The sequence below is a fragment of the Solanum verrucosum genome, unplaced genomic scaffold (assembly GCF_900185275.1).
Source record: "Solanum verrucosum unplaced genomic scaffold, falcon-dt-bn FXZP01000131.1, whole genome shotgun sequence".
NCBI classification, from domain to species: domain Eukaryota; kingdom Viridiplantae; phylum Streptophyta; class Magnoliopsida; order Solanales; family Solanaceae; genus Solanum; species Solanum verrucosum.
Window position 1 is genome coordinate 398,308 of NW_026020352.1, and position 22,703 is coordinate 421,010.

Below are 22,703 nucleotides of genomic sequence, written 5' to 3' on the forward strand. Positions count from 1 at the left end.
TCCCGGCAGGTGATCACCGACGTAGTCACTGTCTCCCAGTCTGATAAGCAGAACACATTGATCGGGTCACCAGCTGGTTCTGCTTCCAGCTCTGAGTCCGCTCCTACTTCCGGCTATTAGTCCGCCCATGCTTTCGTCTCCGATTCTGGATCCACCACAGGCCCAATTTCGCATGACCAAGTCGCCTCGTCTGATGAGGCTACTAGTTCGAGGGTGGTTCTAGTGCCACCAAACACAAACCCTCATTTGGTTGCTAAGGAGCCTAATAGGTGGTGTGTAGAGGGTCAATGGCAGATATACAGAGACGCCTCGATGTTGAATGAAAAGAGGGTCAAGGCTCGGCAAATCACTGAGGAGCGCAGAGTTCTCACGGGGAGCCTACACACCATACCCGACATCCACTAGCTCTTCTAGAAATACAAGTTCGATTGTATGGCTCGGAACCCCGGGACTTATAGCGAGGAGATTGTGAGAGAGTTATATGCTTCCTATGCTGCCACACTTCGGGGATCTATTAACAGACGGGTCAAACCCACGGCCCAGGACCCACTCACTTCCACTTTAGTCCGGGGTGTTTCGGTGGACATATCACCGGCCACTATCATTAGATTCCTCTACGATCCGAGCACCTCTTGGGCACTCAACACTGGAGAAGTTGACTACCGGTGGGATATTATGAGGGGCGGTGAGTTCCAACGGTATGCAGAAAAGAGAAAAGATGCCCTACTTTGGTTAGCCAGGCATATAGAGTGGATGGAGAGCGCACTGAGTGGGTTAGCACACCGCATTTGGGTATTCGGAAGGCCACCTTAAACTTGGTGGCCAAGTTCTTCTGGCCTCTGTTACGCAACAGGATATTGCCCACTAAGGCTAATAATGCACTTACTTGGGATAGAGCGGTGATGGTTGCGGCTCTAGTAGCTGGGTTCGAGATAGGCTGTTCCCGCATGCTGTTGGCAGAGATCCATGAGAGGGCGTTCAATACTACCAATACTCTACCCTTTCCGTGTATAATTTTTTAATTGTGCAGGGATACTGGGGTGCCTATTTGGCATTGCAACTTGGTACAGGCGACCGGGACACTTGATATTGGCCTTATTTAGGATGCGGCCAATGTAGCTTCCCTACGACGTGGCCCACAGATTGAGGTGTCGCCATTAGGAGCAAATATACTAGTTGATGTGGAGTAGATGCGGGGTGATGACCCTGCCCCTCCAGCCCATACTGATGATGCCCCAGGCTCCCCATCTCAGGCTTCCAGTCGGGCCCCTATCTCATCCAGAGTCACCCCACCTTCCGGAGCTGATGTTGTGCCCTTGGCCCGGGTTCAGAAATTGGAGGCACGGATGGCCACACTGCTTCATCATGTGAAGCCATGGATGCAGAAGTCTATTGCAGAGTCCGAGGCAAGGATGGAGACCATGATGGACCAGAAGGTCCAGGCCATTCATAAGTGCTTGAATGCCTTCAAGTTGAGAGTCCTCGAGCGACCAGACCCTACTACAGATTTGTCATATTTCTGAACCGAGTTAGACAGTCTTCGGCCGACCTTGATGCCATCATTGCCCCACCCACAGATGAGCCAGAGTCTACACATAATGTATTAGTTGATGATACAGTGCTTAGTGCTTTATTCAGCGAGGACATAGCACAGCTTAAGCCGACCCATCCCCGAGGGAAGAGGCCCCATTCCAGTAGCATTTCTGACACTAATGAAGAGGCCCGAGCAAAGATGCGATAGCGTCAGCAGAATGAGAAGGCTAGAAAGGCTTTCATTGTAGATGAGGAGTTGCGCCAGCAGAGGGTTCGTGAGAGTATTATTAGAGCCTCAAGTTCTAGGCCTACCACTGAGGCTATGACTGCTGTGGGAGATGATGTTACCACCACTAATGGTGCAGTTAGAGTGATTGATAGCACTAATGATGGTGTAGTTAGAGTGACTGATCGCACTACTGATGGTGCTATGATAAAGGATTTGGGCACTATTGAGGGTGACTCAAATGTTGTTCTAGCGGGCTCCGGGAAACCGAACCCACCCGCTTGTTGAGGTCTTCGGCGCATTTGCGCCACAGGTTTGCTTCCCCTTCACCCTACTCTTTATTGCTTATTTTTGTTCATTGGGGACAATTGCACTCTATTTTTTTTTTGTAAATGGATTGTGAGTGATAGGGTGAAATCTAAGTAACCCAACTCATAATCCTATTTTGGGGTTTTCTTGCATGTGTTCTTCTTCCCCAAGAGACTGCTTTAATTTATGTTGAACTGGCATGTGTTAGGAATGTATGTGTAGAAGCATGAGAAAGAATGAAGTATAATGGCATAGTTATGAATAAAAAAATTATACACATCCAAAATTTGTGATATGTGCTAGAATCTATAGGCTAGAATGAGTTGAATGTGTTGGCTCCGAGTATGACATAATAAAGAACCAAATTGATCACATGACTTAAGCTAAAACTTGAACTGAGTAATTGATAACCTGATAATGTGACAATGTGCCAAGAGTGTGTGAGAATGGTTGATTGTTTAGATAGTTCTGTGCCAATCTTGAACTTGCCCCATTGGTCCTGCTAGGATAATCTAGGCTAGAAGTTAGGAAGTGATCATAGGTCATTGTTCAAATTGGTCCACTTAAGCCTAAAATGATATAACCAAATGATAGCATTATTCCCTTTTTATCCAATTATTTGAGCCTAAAATTGACCAATTCTTTTGATTCACCTAACTCACCTTCCCTTAGAAACATTGTCTTGGCCCCGGTCCCTCCTTGGACATGTGCACCTTGACATAGGCCAAAAGCCTAAGTTGAGGGCGGCTAAGCCTAAAAGTTGCCTTGATCTTGGCCCTGGTCCGACATCGGAGATTGTGCACCTCAACTAATGCAAAATGCATAAGTTGAGGGTGGCTATGAAAAAGGAAACCAAATGAAAAACAAGGGTATAAAAAGAGTTTGGTGTTGAAAAGGGAAAAAGTATGAAAGAGGATGTGACTTTGTGCAAAAGAAAAATGTTGAAAGAAATAAAAGAAAAAGAAAGTGAAAAATAAGAGTCAAAAAGTCAAAAGTCACATCCATGTTGCAAAGAAATAAGAGAAAGAGTTTAAAATGGAAGGATGCCAAAAATAGGTCAAGGAAGAGGTAAAAAGCCAATGTAATGTCAAGGAGGGTTGAAAGCCACTAAAAAATACCCAAATGTACCACACCTGACCCTGGGCCTACGTTAGAAGCTAAAAAAGTCCTATAGTGATCCTAGCAACTAGTTTGGAGAGTCTAAGCAGTGAAAATAAGGGTAAGCCTATGGTATTGAGCACTAACTGTACTTGAAATTACTTCTAAGCGTGAGTATTGAATGAATCCTTGTACTCAAAATTATATTCATTGTGTGAAAAAGGGATATTATTTGAAGTAAGGGCACCAGTTACATTGTTGGAAAGTTGGTACCTTAGTGATAGCAAAACAGTGTATGTTGTGTGTTGATTGGTCGATCTTTGTCATATTTTGATCCGCATGAGTTAGCTTGTTGAGTCTAAGAGAAAATATTTGCACTCGAAAAGAGAGTCGAGATAGAGAGCCATGTGATTGCTTGTGGTTGGATGCTTGCTTCTATACAAGTGTCGTTTAGAGTCTTAGTGCATCACTTGAGGACAAACAACGAATTTAAGTTGAGGGTGTTGATATACTGTGAGTTTACGATATTTTTAATACATTTCACTTAAGAGTTGTGTGTATAGGGCCATTTGGTATTGGTATTAATATATTTTTATCATGCTTGCAGGAAATAAGTTCAGAAGAGGAAGTATTCGACAGATCTGAAGAATTGTGCAGAAAAGGGCATCTACGGAAGTGATTGACAAACCGTAGTCCATTCACGTTCCGTAGGTTGTGATAGTAGATAGGCAGGCAATGCATGAAGAAGAAATCAAGGAATTCTTGACTAAGTGTGCAACCACACACTCAAACGACAGACCAGAGGTCGACCTACGGGCCGTCTTGCAAGTCCGTCAAATGCTTCAGAGAGGGGCTTCAGTACCTAATTTTGAAGATTCTAAGTATGGAGCTACGGAGAAAGACCCACGGACCGTGGATCGATCCACGGTCCATACTGTTGGTCCGTTGATTGAAGCTGAGAAATGGAGATTTTGAAGTTGGAAAATGCCTAAGTCCTAAGTCACAGGAGGGACCTACGGACCATAGGTCAGTCCATTGTCCGTAAGTCAGTGTCGTAGATCGAAATCGCGTCCTGAAACTTTATTTCCTTATTTCATTTCCTTTTTAGTTGGGACTTGTTTTTCTATATATAGGGTATGTAAACCTCATTTTTAGGAGTTAGACTTTATTATTTTAGTTCTAGTTTTTGGCTTGGAAGATTAACTTGCAACTTTAGCAATTCTTGATTTCCTAAGTTCGTTTTGAAGATTTGACTTTGAAATTCAAGTTGAGATTCTGGGTTTATTCTTCTCACTACGTAAGTTCATGATTTCTTCATCTAAAAATATGAATTGTGTTCTTGCTATTATGGGTAACTAAATCCACAACTAGGGTTGTGGGAACCATGAGCGATTAACAAAGTATGAATAGTAACTACGTAATTCTTGAATAGTGTTATTGCATGCATTGATAATTATTTCGTTTAGAAGTCTTTTTAACGGTGGCCAACGTTAGAACTCGCCTCGTTACTACTTGCCAGACCAAGGAGGTAATTAACAAGAAAAGAATTATCAACATAGATTTAGTGTGATACTATCTAATAGTCTAATGTCGATTGGTGCGAGGGTGAAAACTAAGCCATACATCGAAGTGATGTCTGATATGAGGTAAATGTAAGGGTTAGTAAATTATACAGATATAGCCGGACCAAGGTGCGGGGTAAAATTCTCTAGTTGCCGGACCAAAGAATTAGAGATACCTAACTTATCACCTTGCATGTAATACACTAGGAAATGATTACTATTACTAGGATTATCGCGTTATGAGCTTGTGGGGAAAACGTACACCCTAGTTTCTCTCTCATCTTGATAACACCTAAAGTTTGAATCTTGTTCATTGATTGTTCACATAATTCCAGAATTTGTTTCACAAATCCCCCCCCCCCCATTTAATCACTTGTTTCGGAAGTACGTTGACTAAACAAATATAATTATGGGTTAAAGTTAAGTCTAAGCCATATTCCTCGTGGGATCGACCGCAACATACAAGTTGGGTTCTTTACTTGATAACAATCGTTTATGCTTATTTAGGGAGGTATAATTTGAGCGTATCAAATTTGACATTCTTCCAGATACTCATCTTATATCTATTCCGACATACTCAATGGCACTAGCAGAGTTGAAAGAGTAGTTGAAATATCTCCTTGATAAGGTTTTTATTCGACCAAGTGTCTCACCTTGGGGAGCTCCGGTCTTATTTGTGAGAAAGAAAGATGGTTCCCTTAGGATGTGTATAGATTACCGCCATTTGAACAAGGTTACCATAAAGAATATGTATCCTCTTCCGAAAATTGATGAACTCTTCGATCAACTTCTGGGTGCCACTTGTTTCTCTAAGATAGACCTCAGATCTGACTACCATCACTTAAGAGTAAGGGAATGTGATATTCCAAAGACAACATTCTGGACCCGTTATGATCATTATGAGTTCCTAGTTATGTTCTTTGGTTTGACCAATGCGCCTGCAACATTCATGGACATTATGAATAGAGTATTCAAGCATCTTTAGATATGTTTTTTATCGTGTTCATTGATGACATACTAATATATTCAAGGAATGAGGAAGATCATGCTAGTCATCTCAGAATAGTTCTCCAAACTCTAAAGGATAGGGAGTTGTATGACAAGTTCTCTAAGTGTGAGTTTTGGCTTGGGTCTTTGGTATTCTTAGACAATATTGTGTCTGGTGATGGAATTAGTGTTGACACTCGGAAGATAGAGGCAGTGCAGAATTAGCCTAGACCCACATCTCCAACTGATATTAGGAGTTTCTTGGGGTTAGTTGGATATTATAGAAGGTTCGTAGAGGGGTTCTCATCTATTTCTCCCCCTTTGACAGAAAACATTTAAGTTTCAATAGTCTGAAGCTTGTGAGAAAAGCTTTCAGGAATTGAAAAAAAGGTTGACTACTGCCCCCACTATTAACCTTACCAGAATGTACTCAAGGTTTTGTCGTATATTGTGATACGTCCACAGTTGGTTTGGGTTGTGTATTAATGCAGAATGGCAAAGTTATAGCTTATGCCTCCAGACAGTTGAAAGTTCATTTGAGGAACTACCCAACCCATGATCTAGAGTTGGCTGTCGTAGTCTTTGCTTTGAAAAGATGGTGTCATTATCTTTATGGTGTTCATGTGGATGTGTTCACCGATCACAAGAACCTTCAATATGTGTTTACTCAGAAAGAGCTTAATCTCAGACAAAGGAGATGGTTGGAATTACTCAAGGATTATGACATGAGTATTCTTTACCACCCAGGTAAGGCTAATGTTGTTTCTAATGCCTTGAGCAGGTTGTACATGGGGAGTACCGCCCATTTTGAGGAAGATAAGAAAAAACTAGCAAGAGATGTGCATAGACTTACACGCTTAGGAGTTCGACTAATGGATTCCACAGAAAGAGGAGTAGTGGGATGAATGGGGTTGAATCATCCTTAGTATCAGAAGTGAAAGAGAAATAAGACCAAGACCCATTTTTTCTTGAATTGAAGGCAAATGTTCATAAGCAAAAAGTAATGACTTTTGAACAAGGGGGAGATGGTGTATTGAGGTATCAAGGTAGATTTTGTGTACCAAGGGTGGATGAACTCCAAGAGAGAATCGTGGAGGAAGTTCATAGCTCCAGGTATTCCATCCATCCGGGTTCCACAAATATGTATCGCGACTTGAGAGAAGTGTATTGGTGGAGTAGTATGAAGAAGGGCATTGCAGAATTTGTTGCTAAGTGTCTGAATTGCCAACACGTTAAAGTAGAGCACCAAAGGCCCGGTGGTATGACTCGAACTATAGAACTTCCAGAATAGCAGTGGGAGATGATCAATACGGATTTCATCACAGGTTTACCAAGGTCTCGCAGGCAACATGATTCTATTTGGATGATTGTCGATAGAATGACAAAATCAGCCCATTTTTTGTCGGTAAAGACTACCCATTCAGCAAAAGATTATGCTAAGTTGTATCTTCAAGAGGTGGTAAGACTTCATGGGGTTCCAGTCTCCATTATTTCAGACAGAGGTGCACAATTTTGGAAGTCATTCAAAGAAGGCTTGGGTTCGAGGGTGAACTTAAGTACTGCTCTTCATCCTCAGACAGATGGGCAAGCAGAGCGCACTATTCAGACCTTAGAGGACATGTTGAGGGCTTGTGTGATTGATTTCAAAGGTAATTGGGATGATCACCTACATCTTATTGAATTTGCTTACAACAATAGTTATCACTCTAGCATCCAAATAGCTCTGTATGAAGCTCTTTATAGGAGAAGATGCAAATCTCCTATTGGATGGTTTGAAGTTGGTGAAGCAGGGTTGATAGGACCATATTTAGTTCATCAAGCTATGGAGAAGGTGAAAATGATTCAAGAGAGATTGAAAATGACGCAGAGTCGTCAGAAATCCTATACCGATGTTAGGAAAAAGGAGCTAGAGTTTGAAGTAGATGATTGGGTCTACTTGAAAGTTTCACCTATGAATGGTGTTATGAGATTTGGTAAGAAGGGGATACTTAGTTCCCGGTATATTGGCCTTTACAGAATATCGAAAAGGGTAGGTAATGTAGCTTATGAGTTGGAGCTACCACAAGAGTTACCCACGGTTCATCTGGTTTTTCACATCTTCATGTGAAAGAAGTGCATGGGAAATCCTTCATTAATTGTACCAACTGAAGATATTGGGATCAAGGATAGCTTATCTTATAATAAGAGATTCCGATCCAGATTCTAGATCGTCAAGTTTGCAAGTTTAGGACTAAGGAAGTAGCATCAGTCAAAGTTCTTTGGAGGAACAATTTAGTTGGGGAAGCTACTTAGGAAGCCGAGGAAGATATGAAGAAAAGATATCAGTAACTTCCAGATGAAGGTACTAACTCTCTTCTTAGTACTCTTTTATTTATAAGTTGGCATGTTGTATTTGCATTGCTTGTTGGGCATTTGAGCTGAATGTTAGATGTTACACCCTTAGCATATTATGAGTAATCTCATTCGAGAATGAATGTTCCCAAGGGGGAGATATTGTAACACTCCGTAACTAGAAAGAACTATAAAGAAGTTTATAAGTGGAAATAGTCATTTTTGGAAAGAAGACAAAAATCTGGAAAATTTGTTTAAGTATGTTAAGTTAAGTTTTTGATCAACTTCAAACGATAATAACTTCGAGACTAGGATGAGTTATGTGTGTTTCCAGATATCATAGGAAATATCTTGGAATAATCTTTTCAATGCCGTCGAGTTTGCACAATTCCGAGTTTGTATGAGTGAGATATGCCCATTGGAAGTTGGGTTGTTCAATTAAGGAAAGTCTAATCCGGATTTTAGAAGGGCATTATGGTCTTTTCCTTACCCAATTATTTTATTTAATTTTTGGGTAATTAATTGGTGTCTAAACTGATCTTAGTCAATTTACACTTTTTGAAAAAGAGTTAGGGTTTTGAGAGAACAAAAAAGAAGAGGAGAAAAGAGGAGAAGAAGCAAGAATCGTCAAGATCTTCAAGAATCGCTTGTGGATTTCGTCAAGGGGTGATCCCTACGAGGTATGTGAGATCACATAGCATTGGGTTAGTTCACCCACGCGCCAATCATGATTTATTTCAGTGAATTTAAGTTCTTGAAAGTTTAGAAATTGAGTTCTTGATGGGCTTGTTGAACTTCCTTTGAATTCTTGATTCGTTGAAATTGTTGAGGAGTTGTTTGATCCGAATCCATGATTTTAGGTGTGAATTTGATTAGAATCTTTCATATATTGATGGTATAGCTAATTCTAAGTGTTTGGGGAAAGAAACAAGTCGAAATAGGGGGCTTATAGTTGAAAAATGAAGAAGAAAAGTTGGAGGCACCTGGGACGCCCCTCTCATAGCCCCAAGCAGAATTCTCTGATCTTTTGCCTCTGGGGCATCGCCCCTCTCAAATCCCCAAGCAAGGTTCTCTGAACTTTGGGCTCTGGCGCCCCACGCCTCTCAGAGCGCCAAGGATGCCAGTTCACCCCATTTTCCCCCTTCTTTCCGTACTAGTTCCTTAGTAACATACCTATGTTTTCCAATTGATTTCTACACTCTAAGGTACGTTTAAAAATCATGAAATCATCATAAACATGAGATCATGAAACTTGAATCCATAATCAAATTCAAGGAAAGTTAAGATCAAAGTCAAGAGAAGTAAGAGTCAAGTCAAGAAGAGTTCTTAGAGTTTTCGAAAAGTCTTTTCCAAATGTTTTCACTTTCTTTTAAGACTTAAAGTTCAAGTTGAGTAAAGAGTAAAGAGTAAATATTGAAGTTCATTTCTTCAAAAGTATACGGGGACTATGTATTCCCAAAGAGTTGAAATGTTTTCACATTTAAACAAGAAAAGGAAACCCTTGATTTCCAAAGAGCTTTTGAGCTAGTTTTCAGAAAAGAGTAATCGCTTTCTAAATTAAGCAAGAGAGGAAACTTTGATTTCCAATATAGCCTTTGAGCTAAGTTTTGAGCAATTATCTCAAATCAAAGAAAGAAGTATGTTTTTAAACATAAGAGCTAGTATCATATTTTGGGAGTAGTATTGAGCACCGATATGGGAGATATTTCAGACAACTCACAGCCCCCATAAACAATGTAGCCATCATGGGTAGAAAAGGGTCATACTATTTAGATGATTCCTTTAGTGCTTTTTAGCATAGAATAGTGGATCCACTTAGTAGTTCAGGTTTTATACCCTTGACAAGGTATAGGACGACTTTTTCAGCGTGAGTCAAAATGATGTATCATCATAATAGATCTTACGTAATGGTTGTCGGTTAGAGAAACTCCCAAAAAAATAATTATATTCTTATATACACAGTTGATATGTATTTTTACATACATTTTAGAGTTATATTGTATCTTTGCATACACACAGAGTTGACATCCATGTTTTAAACATCTTTTCTTTATATTGCACTTGTTTTAAACTGCTTTATATTGAAATGAGTTCAGTTATGTTGAGTTGAGCTGAGCCAGGTAAGTTCTTCAGTTCCTTTCAAGCTTATGTCTTGTTTAGAATTACCCTCGCATACTTGTACATTAAATGTACTGATGCCATTTGGCCTGCATCTTCTTATGATGCAGACACAGGTAACTAGGATCAGCATCCAGTGCATCGTTGATCCAGTTGAGCACTCAGAGTCTTGTGTGAGCCTCCTTGCTTCCGTAGGATCCCTTTTTTATTGCTTTCAATATTAGTTAGTTCATTTGGATGTCGTAGGTCTTGGCCCAACATCCATCTTAATTGTTTTAGAGGCTTCATAGATAGTCAGTCAGATGTTAGTTCATTCGTCATTATCTTGTTATTGGCTTATGTTCAGATTTGAGTTGCCACTTTGGCTAAGTTAAATGTTTATTTTAAAACATTATGAGTTTAGTTTGAGACAATTGAGTTATTTAGCATTTGAATCCTTTTCTTAATGCTTAAATTCTTTCGCTGAGTAAGTAAGTCAGGCCAAGGGTTCGTTTGGGGATAGCAATGGTTCTCAAGTGCCAGTCACGCCCAGGGTGTAGGCTCGGGGCGTGACACAGAGGAACTGTTGCAATTGAAAGCCTCAGAGGTTTGAAACTTATAGTTGATATTCTTTTTGTTCCTGATCTTGATCAAAACCTCTTAAATGTTGGACAACTATTTGAAAATGGTTTGAAAGTGTTGTTTGAAGAAAAAACATTTGTCATCAAGGATACTGATAATAAAGAGATGCTCAACGTCATGATGAGAGGAAAATTTTTTACCTTGAACTTGTTGGATGAGGAGCAAGCAACAATTATCAAGTTGGAAAATAACTTAGAACTATGGCACAAAAGACTCGGACATTTTCATCATGATGTTATACTCTTCATGAAAGAAAATCAACTAGCAGAACGTCATCCAAGCCTTGAGAAGAACATGCCTGCTTGTGAAGCTTGTCAGTAAGGGAAGCAAATAAGGTTGCCTTTTCAGAATTCATCATGGAGGGCAAACAAGAAGCTGCAACTTATTCATACGGATGTAGGCGGACCTCAGAAAACACCAATTTTAAACGGTAGTAAGTACTATATTTCCTTTATTAATGATTGTACCAGATATTTTTGGATTTATCTTTTGAATTATAAATCTGAGGTCGTAGATGTATTCTAAAATACAAGACTTTTGTAGAAAATCAGAGTGGTTGCAGAATTCAGGTGATAAGAATAGATAATGGAACCGAGTATACTTCAGAAAAATTCAACAAGTTTTGTAATGAAGCAGGAATCGAGCATCAGCTAACAACATCATGTACTCCCCAATAAAACGAAGTAGTGGAAAGAAAAAATAGGACGCTAATGGGGATGACAAATTGTTTGCTCTATGAGAAAGGACTGCCAAAGAAATTTTGGGTTGAAGCTGCAAATACTGCAGTATTTCTGCTAAACAGATTGACAACTAAGGCCTTGCAAAATAAGACACCATTTGAGGCTTGGTCTGGTTACAAACCTTTGCTAACAAATCCAAAAATATTTGATTGTCTTTGTTTATCTTATGTACCTCAGGTGAAAAGAGATAAGTTGGATAAGAAGGCTGAACTTGGAATTTTTGTAGGATACAGCAGTTTTTCAAAAGATTATAGGATCTATCAACCTCAAAATAACAAAATCATTGTTAGCAGGATGTCAAGTTCGAGGAAAATGACACCTGGCAAGATGATGAAAAGCAAAACAATCTAGAATCTCTAGATAAAGATGTTGATGATGTACCTATTAGAGGCATACGAACACTTTCTGATATATATCAAAGGTGTAAAGTTACAATTTTAGAACCAAGAGGATCTATGGAGGTTGCTAAAGATGAAAAATTAATATATGCAATGCAGGAGGAGCTCAAAATGAAAGAAAAAAGAACAACACATGGGAGTTAAAAAGGTTGATTAAGGACTTTATAAGAGCCTGATAGGTTGCCTAATGTACTTGACTGCAACGAGACCAGATATTCTTTATGTTGTGAGTTTTCAAGATATATGCATTGGGCTAGCAAAATTCATTTTCAAGCAACTAAACGTGTGATTAGATATGTTAAAGGTACTGTGAATTTTGGTATAATTTTTAAAAAAGCATCAGACTTTCAGTTTCTTGGATTTTCTTATAGTGATTGTGTTGGTAGCTTAGATGATATGAGAAGCAATGGAATGTTCTCTTGGTGTTCAAAGAAGAAAGATATTGTGGCTCAATCTACAACTGAAGCAGAGTATAGTGCAGCTACATCAGCTGTGAATCAAGCCCTTTGGATTCGGAAGCTACTGACAGATTTGCATATGTAGCAAAAGAAGAGCACTAAAATCTTTGTTGATAATCACTCTGCAATTTCAATTGCAAATAACCATGTTTCACATGGAAAGAAAAAACATTTCAAGATCAAGCTTTATTTCTTGAGGGAGGTGCAAAAGAATGGAGACATAGACTTGGTGCACTGCAAAAATGATTTTCAGACTGCTGATATTTTAACTAAGGCCCTACCTAGAGCAAGATTTTAATTTCTCAGAAAAAGGGTTGGGATTGTTGCTCTTGAGTGAAAAATGAGTGTTGAAAGTGGTGCCTCAAAACCTGGAGATTAGTTCCACTTTCTATTGTATCAATAGACAACTTAAAAGTAGGATTAAATTCAGATAAATAAGGCTGCAGTATTTGGTAGAATTTGATTAGATAGTTGCTATATTTTAGGCTTTAGTTATTGGAGATAATGTTAGCTTATTTCACTCCTTTTCTTTAGCTTTTTAAGTTATGAATTCATGTATTTATATTGCAGTCGTTATTTCAATAAACAAGCAACTTAACCTTGTTAGCTTTTCTTTCTTTCTTAGTAAACATCTGTTATTCTCCTGTTAAAAACCTACAAAGGGTATAAGCTAAAAATGTGATTATCCAAATAAAAGGCTTAAGGATTAAAGTGGGGACATGCTAAGGATTGATATCATTTGGTTACTCAGGATTTCGTCTCAATAAACATTCAGGCCAAAATCTGGATCAACAACACAACACAATTAAATTTAATTCAAAATTCACCACACATTGCACAAGAAACAATGAATCTTATTTTGTTCTAATCTTGAAGGTATGCAAGAGAATATTTTCAAATGTAACAAAAGTATGAATGCGACGTACCAAAAGAATCTATGATTTAACAAGAATTCAATCTTTCTCCATTATATCAATTATTCTTTCATACGCACAATCTAACTGTGTTGGCACTAACCAAGTCAAAAAATGAATTTAAACATTTTACAAAGAATAAGAAAATAAAAAAAACTTTTGAATAAAGAATACCCCTAGAAGGGCTGCCTACAGATCTCATTGAGATGAGAATCAGGTTTGCGTAGTTCGTGCAGATATGACATAAAAATATTTTTTGAGAAACATATGAATTTTTTGAAAGGAGAAAAAACTAATAAAAATAAGAAACCAACGAAAAGGCAGGCAACCCAAATTAACAAAAAACTCTTTTTTGAAAGAAAAAAACAAAAATAACTATATGAAAAAAAAACAATGAATCACATTGAAGGACAGACCACCAAAACTTTAAAAATGTCAATTTTCTTATGGAATATAAGAAAAATAAAATCAAAGATATGTAATGAATTTAACATCATGTACAAACAATTAATATAAAGGTATAAACCAGCTCAGAGGAATGCCTCAAAAATTTGGTGTCTGAGTACAACCTTGGTGAAATTTTTTAGGGCTTTCCTTAAACATTTTGTCTCTGTTTCAGCTTCAACAACCACCAGTATTTAATCTTATAGCAGCTGTCTCTTTTGTGAAATTTTTGGAGACCTCTTCAAAAAAATTGCCCCAATTTCCGTTTTGAAATAATGGTAAGCTCACGGGGAACATTACCAAGTCGTTGTGGCGCCACGTATCCCGTTGAAGCAGAAATCAGGTCAAACGTAGTTCCAACAAATTGTGACTTGAGTGGAAATTGGACTCACGTTGTGAATGTTCTAAAACTTGGTGACTAAGAGTGGGTTTTACTTGAAAATGGACCAGTGACAAAACGGACTACTTGCATTGGAGGAAGTTAAAGATCGTTGAACATCCAGTGGTCAACTTACTTTGTCAGGGTACCTCGGTTAAACAATGTGGATTCAATGGTTGCAGCCCGCATAACCGTAATTTAAGTAAGAAATAAAAAAAATCCGAGCTACAGAATAATATGTCATGATGCATTGACAACATACATATAATTAAACAAATAATGAAAGAATAATAAGTACAACATACACATAATTAACTAAATATACAAGATATAATGGATAACATAATATAAGAAAAGTCCCATCAATTTGAAAAAATGACACTTAGTGGTTAGAATATCTATATCCCCAGCAAATTTGCCATTTTATTGACATCTCGAAGGCGCAACGTCACGGTGACTCACAAAAAATAACTAATAGATTTAATTTTTAAAAGAATTTAAATAAAAAAGAAATTTTAAGGGAAGTCGCCACCTAATTTTGAGGATAATTAAGAAATCAATTAATTAATTAATTAATTATTTCTACGAAACCAATAGATTCTAGGTAAGAGTTCAAGTATTTCTTAATGAAAAGTGTTAGACATCCTTCAAAATTAACACTTGTGGGTCTCGACTGAATTCATTTTTCAAACTAAGGAGGAGATAAAAAAAAATTACAAGTATAATAAACATGTAATATACACAAATCATAAAGTAAAATAATAGTATAAGAAACAACCTAAGTTTTGCTAACGTTAATAATATACACAATAATGAATCAAAAAATATTGTTCAAACTTCATTCGAATAGCTTCAATGGGAAGCAATTCTGGGTATATGTAAAGACACTTAATAAAAGTGTTAGTAATAAATAGATATAAATAACAATTAATGAATCAAATACGAATCCGTCTATGAACATAGGAGGCCTTGGAAATTGACGGTAATTTTTTCATCGGCCAATTTTAACAAACAATTTATGCAAACTTAAACTAAATTTATATCTTTTACAATGGAGAGGCCTCGAAAATTAACAGGAAGATTTTTTCATTGGCCAATTTTAATATACAATTTGTACAAACTTAAACTAATGTTTTGTCTTTTACAATTGGGAGACCTCAAAAATCGACGGAGAGATATTTTCATTGGCTAATTAAACTTAATAAAATCAAGTAAAACTAAAAAAAGATAAAACAATATGTAACATCCAAATGATAATCAACATAACAAAATGATAATAATAAATAAAAATAACATAGCAACATCCGTCACTAAAACTTCTTAGAAAATGAATGCTCCCAATCTTAATAAATCTAGAAAATCACGTGAAAAAATAGTCAAAGAATTATTATAGCTAACAAATTTATATACGTAATTCATATAGTTCTACCAACAGTCAACTGTAGCTATTGAAACTAAGGGAATAAATAAAAATAATTAAGAAAGAAGAAAGAGTAGCCTATTTGTACATACGCAATTTATAGTTCCAGCATCACTGAAAAAATATTCAAAACAAACAAATCAACTCCAACACTAAAAATAATCAACAATAATGAACGAATCAAAGATGGTCGAAGTTTGAACTCTTCCGGCCAGATCTGAAAAAGAGAAATGAAGTGAAAGAGGAATTGTTTATTTACCGGAGTTGTAACTCGATCTGATCGGAGCTCACTAGTAACAACGATGGAGCTCGTGGTCTGAGCGTTAGTTGGATTTCAAGATGGTAAACTTGCTTTCCAGAGATGGCGTCTCAGGTGGGTTGCTACGGTTGTTTGCCAGAGCTGGCGGTGGTCGGGGTCTTGTTTGTTTCTGATTTGGGTCAGAGTTTTGGGGATTTTGGTTGGGGTCTCTCCGAGCTCGGTGGTGGAACAATGGATTGTTTCGTGTGTGTTCTTGATCTAGTTGGGGTTTCTGGTGGAGAGAAGAGGAGGAATAGGGCGACGACTAGGATTTTCGGTGGTTTCAAAGTTATTTTTGGTGTGCTGGTTGTTTGTTTGTTGTTCACCCGCCAGTGGTCAGGGTATGGCTTTGGTGAAGATGGGGAACAAAGAAACAATGAGGAGGCAAAAGTCTACCAGTGAGGTTTCTTTGGGTGGTGATTGGTTTGAGCTCCGACGAATTTATCGCCGGAGAAAGATAATGAACAATAGAAAAAATATATGAAAATTGAACCCTAATTCTAAAATTTATTCACCACACTTTGACTTTGTTACCAAACAATGATTTAAATAAGAAATTTAAAAATTACCTTTGTACAATACCATGATCTTAAAATCATGGGTCAAAACCACTAGTTAATAAATATCTGTGTATGCAATTCTTATTCATATTTATGTGTATTTCTACACTGTACTAAAAACACCAAATTGAATATTAATAAAAGTAACAAAAAAATGAATATAAATAAATATAACGAATAAAATGAATGAAATGTAAAATATGCAATTAACAGAAAAAAATGATTTAATCAAACTGACACAATATTCACAACATATTTAATTGATTGTCACAAAAAATAATATAATCAAAATTTAGTGATAAAAATCCTACCATTTTCCAAAATATGAATAATTATCGATAAATTGCATTAAAATTGTAAAACTTGTATTTTGAACTGTTTAACAAATAAAATACTTAGAATTATTAACTTTGAAAATAGCATGCCAAAATTTGATGTCAACATCCTCCACTTCCTTGTTTCGTGGATCAAAACAAGGTGGACAAGTGGGGATGTGACTTAAATATCTAGGAGTGAAGGCCTCCAACTTATTCATAAGTTGAGCTATATGAAGATTTTGTTATCAACGGATTTCTTCAAGGCTTCAATGGTTTGCTCCATCATTGTGAACTTGTCGTCCATGTCAGTTGAGTCAGCCATCAAGGCATTGACAATCATTGAAGTTGGAGAATCCATTAAATCGTTAGATTCACCAACGTTGGAGCCAATTTGAGAAAGTTTTTCAAATAACACAAATACAAAATTACCCTCGGGTATTGCAGTTACGATCATCATATGAGAGTTGTTGTTTTTTATCGTCTTCAAAGAAGTGAAGTATTTAGATCCATCTAACTCATTGTTCTTGAACTTACGTCGAGTAACCGGGCCAACATGTCTAAGATCAGCAAATACGATATTGGTAGAGTCTTTGCATGAAATATTACTACTCTTTCTGAAGGCCATTGCAGTAGTTGACTTTGTAATTTTTGATTTGCAAGAGAAAGATATGAATAGAAGAATTGTTCTCACTGGGCGTGTCAAATTTGTTCACAACACATTTCTATAAACGCTGAAAATTATTTGCCAGCAAAATAAATAAAAGAAAAATGTGATTTTATTGATGAATCATGTGCGTATAATTTTGTTGTTCACTTGATTCTTATCTCCTAAACGTCTCCAAGATTCAATAGCCTTCAGTAGTGTACTTCTCAAATCGTTCGATGATCTTGACCTCTTTGAGATGTGGTTGATCTCCGAGAACGTTGGGAAGCGCTCTGCCGTTCAAGTGGATCTTTGGGAAGAACTTCGTTGACCACTCCTTCAAAGAGTTATGTAGTTGGTGTTGTAGTTTTCTCCAATCCTTGCAAAACACTTGTTGAAGAGTTTTTAGAATGCCCCTTAGAATGTCATGTCTAACCCCTATTTATAGTTGTAGGGGTGGAAAAGATTGCATATGATTGACAAAAGGATGTCATTTTGACACTTGGCGGATTCTGATTGGTTCTTGAATTTGACTGGACTACCACCTCATTTGGACATGTGGCATCACCTTGTTGGTCTTGGATGCCTAGTCATTGTGACACGTGACATGGGTTTTGGCTTCAAGGTAGAATGGACCTTGGACTTGAACTCAATAAAGTGGACTAATCATTTGTAAAGCCCAAATTATTCATTCAATCCAAATACACATGGATTTAATTTAAATGTTGTATGAATTAATCCAATAAAATTTATGTGTATACAACGTCCATCCATTAGTTTTCATTTAAAAATTTTAGGGACGAACATGGATTTTTTTAGAAAAATATAATTTCTCTTTTAGCGTTCATCTGTATTTAAATCGTGGTAGGCAGTTTACATCTCAGTTTCAGAAGTCATTTCAGAAAGGTCTTGGTACTTCAGTGAAATTTAACACGAATATTCATCATCAGACTAATGGACAAGCCGAACATACTATTCAGACCTTAGAAGATATGTTGAGAGCTTGTGTAATTGACTTCAAATGAAATTGAGATGGTCACTAGTCTTTAATTGAGTTTTCTTATAATAATAGCTATCATTCTAGCATTAGAATGGCACCGTTTGAGGCTCTTTGAAATATGGATGCCAAATTTTAAATCTATGCTTAAATTGTCATTTTGAGCTCATTTAGGTGATTGTATAATTAATTTAATGATTTTAGGATTTATGCTAAATTTCTCAATTTCATATCCAAATTTGTAGATAAAAACGATATTTGAAGCTTGTCAAACCAAGCTCACTAGGTCATTAAATACTCGAATGGACCTTAGCTATGTTGATGACACTGAAACCGTATTGGCCACGCTATATGCACTCGGCTAGTGTTGACCACACTGTCGCCAGCACTTGGTCTAAGTTGGCTGCACTTTTAATTGTTATAGTGGTACAAAAATTCTCTACTTGATTCAGTTATGCCGTGATTCATCTTAGTCCCTCGTATTCCAACTCAAATTATACGAACAAGTCTCAAATCATACCAACAAGTGTGTCAAATGATATGAATAAGTTTCAAAACATATTTTTAAGAATAAACATTTTAAAAACAAAGAAATAAAGAATTGAATTGTTACAAAAAGAATGAGTCTAATCAAAATTAGCATAAAAATCACAAATAGACAATGGGACCATGGTTAATAGACGTTGGAAAAGGTCAATAACCTATATTGTTCAAAATTTAAATGTTGTATTGATTTGCATGTTGAGTGTTTGAATAGGGTGTTAGATGCTTCCACCCTTAGTCTACTTTAGAGTAATCTCATTTGAGGATGAATTTTCCCAAGGAGGAGATATTGTAACACCTCGGTAATTGAAAGAGCTTAAAATAGAAAGAACAAAATTGGAAATAGAAAAATCTGAAATTTTGCAAGCTATGCATGAGTTAGGAGTTTTGGGTCAACATCGAACGACCATAACTTTCAGTACTGGATGAGTTAGGTGGCTCAAAAGATTTCAAATGAAAGGTCTTGGAATCCTTTTTCCAACGCCACTGAGTTTGCTAATTTTCGAGCTCGTATGAGGGAGATATTCTCATTTGAAGTCAGGTTGTCCATTTAAGGAAAGTTACTCGAAAATATGAGGAGTATTTTGGTCTTTTCCTTACCCTTTCAAATTTAAGCGTTTTTAGTAAATAATTAGGGATCTAAACTGATTTGGTTCAGTTTTCCCAAATCAATTTAGGCTTAGGGTTTTGAGAGGAGTTCGAGAAGAGGAGAAGAGGAGAAAAGGAGAAAAGTTCAAGGCGTTCATCAAGGTTCTCAAGTTTTGTTGCGGATTTCACCAAGGGTTTAATCTCTAAGAGGTATGTGAGCTAGTGTTGGGTTTATTGACCCACACGCCAATCATGTTATTTTAGCGCAATTTCATTCTCAAAGTTGAAGGATTAAAATTCTTGATTAGTGTTCATGAAGTTTTGCTTTCGCTCTTGGATTAGGATGGGTTTGATGAGTTCTTGAAATAATCATAACGAGTTTAAGAGTTTTTTTGAGTAGATTCTTGTGTACTTGTATTGGGTAATTGAATCTAAGGAGAAATTGAGAAAAAGAATAGATTCTAGTCGAATTAAGGTCAGAAAACAAGTCAAAAAATTTGTCGGAATTGCCTGGGCAGGGGCTAGGGCGGCACCCCAGCAGTGCGCCAGAAATGGGCTTCTAAACTTTAGGGGCTCGCGCAGGCAGTGCACTAGGATCACATGCCCCCATCCTTTTTTCCGTCGTTTAGCCCGTCTAAATTTTCTTAAAGTGCACCTTCACTCCCTATTGATTCTAACTACTCTAAACTACTTCTAAACATCTAGAAATCATTCACAACGTGAATCATAACCTTGAATTCATAATTCAAATTCAAGGTAGAGCTAAGAGTCAAGTCTTGAGAGTTCTTCGAGTCATTTTATGAAGTCTTTTTACAAAAAAAATTTAAACTTGTTTTACGACTTGAACATTGAGTTGAGGAAGAGTAAGAGCTGAGTTCATTTTCGTTAAAATGATATATGAGAACTAAGTATCCCAAGAGAAATATTTTTACATTAAAGAAATGGGGAATACCGATTTCCAAAGGAGTTCATGAGAAGTTTAAAGTACTATCTCTTTTTAGAGAAAACCTTTTTGAGTAATAATCTCAAATTTGAGGAAAAGGAAATATTTTTTTAAAGAATCATAATGAGCTAAGTTATATTTTAGGAGTAGTATTGAGCATCAATATGGGGGGATTTCTAACAACTCACAGTCCCATAAACTATGTAGCCAATGTGGGTAGAACGGGTCATACTTTTTAGATGATTCCTTATTGTTTTTTAGCATAGACTAGTGGATCCACTTAGTTAAGGAGTTCTATAACCCGAGAAAGTATAGGACAATTCTGACGGCGTGGGCTAGACGTTGTATCATCACATAGCTCATAGGGATGATTATCAGTTAGAGAATCTCTCAAACAGAGTTATTTTATATTTTTGCATACAAACAGAGTTTATATTGTATTTTCTAATACATTGAGTTGTTATCTACTGTTTTAGAACTTTTCTTTATACTGCACTATTCATATTGCTTTATATTGAAATGAGTTGAGTTGTGTAGAGACGAGGTAAGTGTTTCTTCAGTTCCAGTTCAAACTTATGTCATGTTTTAGTTTTCCCCTCACATGCTCGTACATTACATGTACTGATGTCATTTGGTGTGCATCTTTTATGATGCAGATACAGATAACCAGGATCAACATCCAGCGCTTCGTTGATCGAGTTGACCTCCAGAGTTGTTGGTGAGCCTCCTTACCTCTGGAGGATCCCTTGTTTACTTTTAGTCATTTTATTTTGTTATTAGGATGTCGTGGGTCTTGTCCCGACGTCCATCTCAATTAGTAGAGGCTTCATAGATAGATAGATGTTAATTCATGAGTCTTGTTCATTTCAGTTGTTATGTTCTAGACTTGAGTTACCCTTGAGGCCAATTTGAATGTTTATTTCTAAATATTCTGAGTTTGCTTTTGAGACATTAAGTAAAGTTATCTTTTGAGTTCTTTTAAATGTTGAGTACAGTCTTCTGCTAAAAGTTAAGCTAGACCAAGGGTTCGCTTGGGGACAACAATGGTTCTCGAGTGTCGGTCACGTCCAAGGTGTAGGCTCAGGACATGACATTTATGATCCTTAGGTTGACAAGGCTTTTTTAGAATATAATATCTCCTAGTATCGTCACGTATATTAGGATTATATTCTGCAATGGGCTTTCTAATCCCCGATCAACTTCAAGAGATTTTAAATTAACATTTGAAATAAATGTTTTCCTCTGAATTTTCGGAGCTATGGTTGAAGCGGTAGATGGATGAGTAGAGCTAGAACATGGATGCCCAATTTTCGATCTTGTGACATATATACTTATGCATCTCAATTTACAAAGATAAATTCCTGCAAAACAAAATTCAGTTTTATCATATAATTAATTCATACAATTCAATTAATTCTTATTGAAATCTATAACTTTCTGTCAACAATCCAAATAACAATTCATATATCTATTTGATCTTTCAACACCACAAACAATAATATACCAATATATGAGTCAATGAGCACAAAATTTTCAATTGCACAATCTGTATATATCCTAAAATTTAATTTTTGAATTAAGTAACTTGGTAAGAAAAAATATTATTTCAAAAGTATTCAAAAAATATATATTTTTAATCACATTGCATTAAATATGTGAGACTCTAAACCTATTTACCAATTAACAAAAAAATATGTGGAATCTATTTTAAGAATTAATTAAGAGTACTAGTCATAACTCATAAGCAATGAAAATCTCCAAACCTAATCCCCCAAACTCTTTTTTTCATTATCTACCTTAAATAAAAAAATCTTGAAGTTTGTTGTTTGGCTTTCTACTTTCTTTTTGAAACAAGAAGAAGAAGGAGGGGTTTGTGGTTTTGTTAAAGAAAAAATCGCAAAAGCACGATAGTGAAAAAGGTTTTAAAAAATAGAATAAGTTAGAAAATTAAATCACATAGGAAAAGTTAAAAATAAAAAAGAAAGAAAACCAGAGCACCCACTAGTGCTTTTGTCCAATGGGTGCTTATTTATATGTAATATCCGTATTTTTCATATTTTCTCTCTCTCTATATATATATATACAGAAATTTTGTCGAAGTCAATGGGTGCTCGAGCACCCAAAACCATCTACGTGGATCTGCCCCTGGTGACAGATGTTAATCCACCTAAGCTAGAAGTTTAAGGTTGTTGCCTTGGCAAGCAATGACATTTCTTTTCGGTGTGGAAGCAAGACACCAAATTCCATGTTATAGCTCACATGTCTATGTCGGTTAA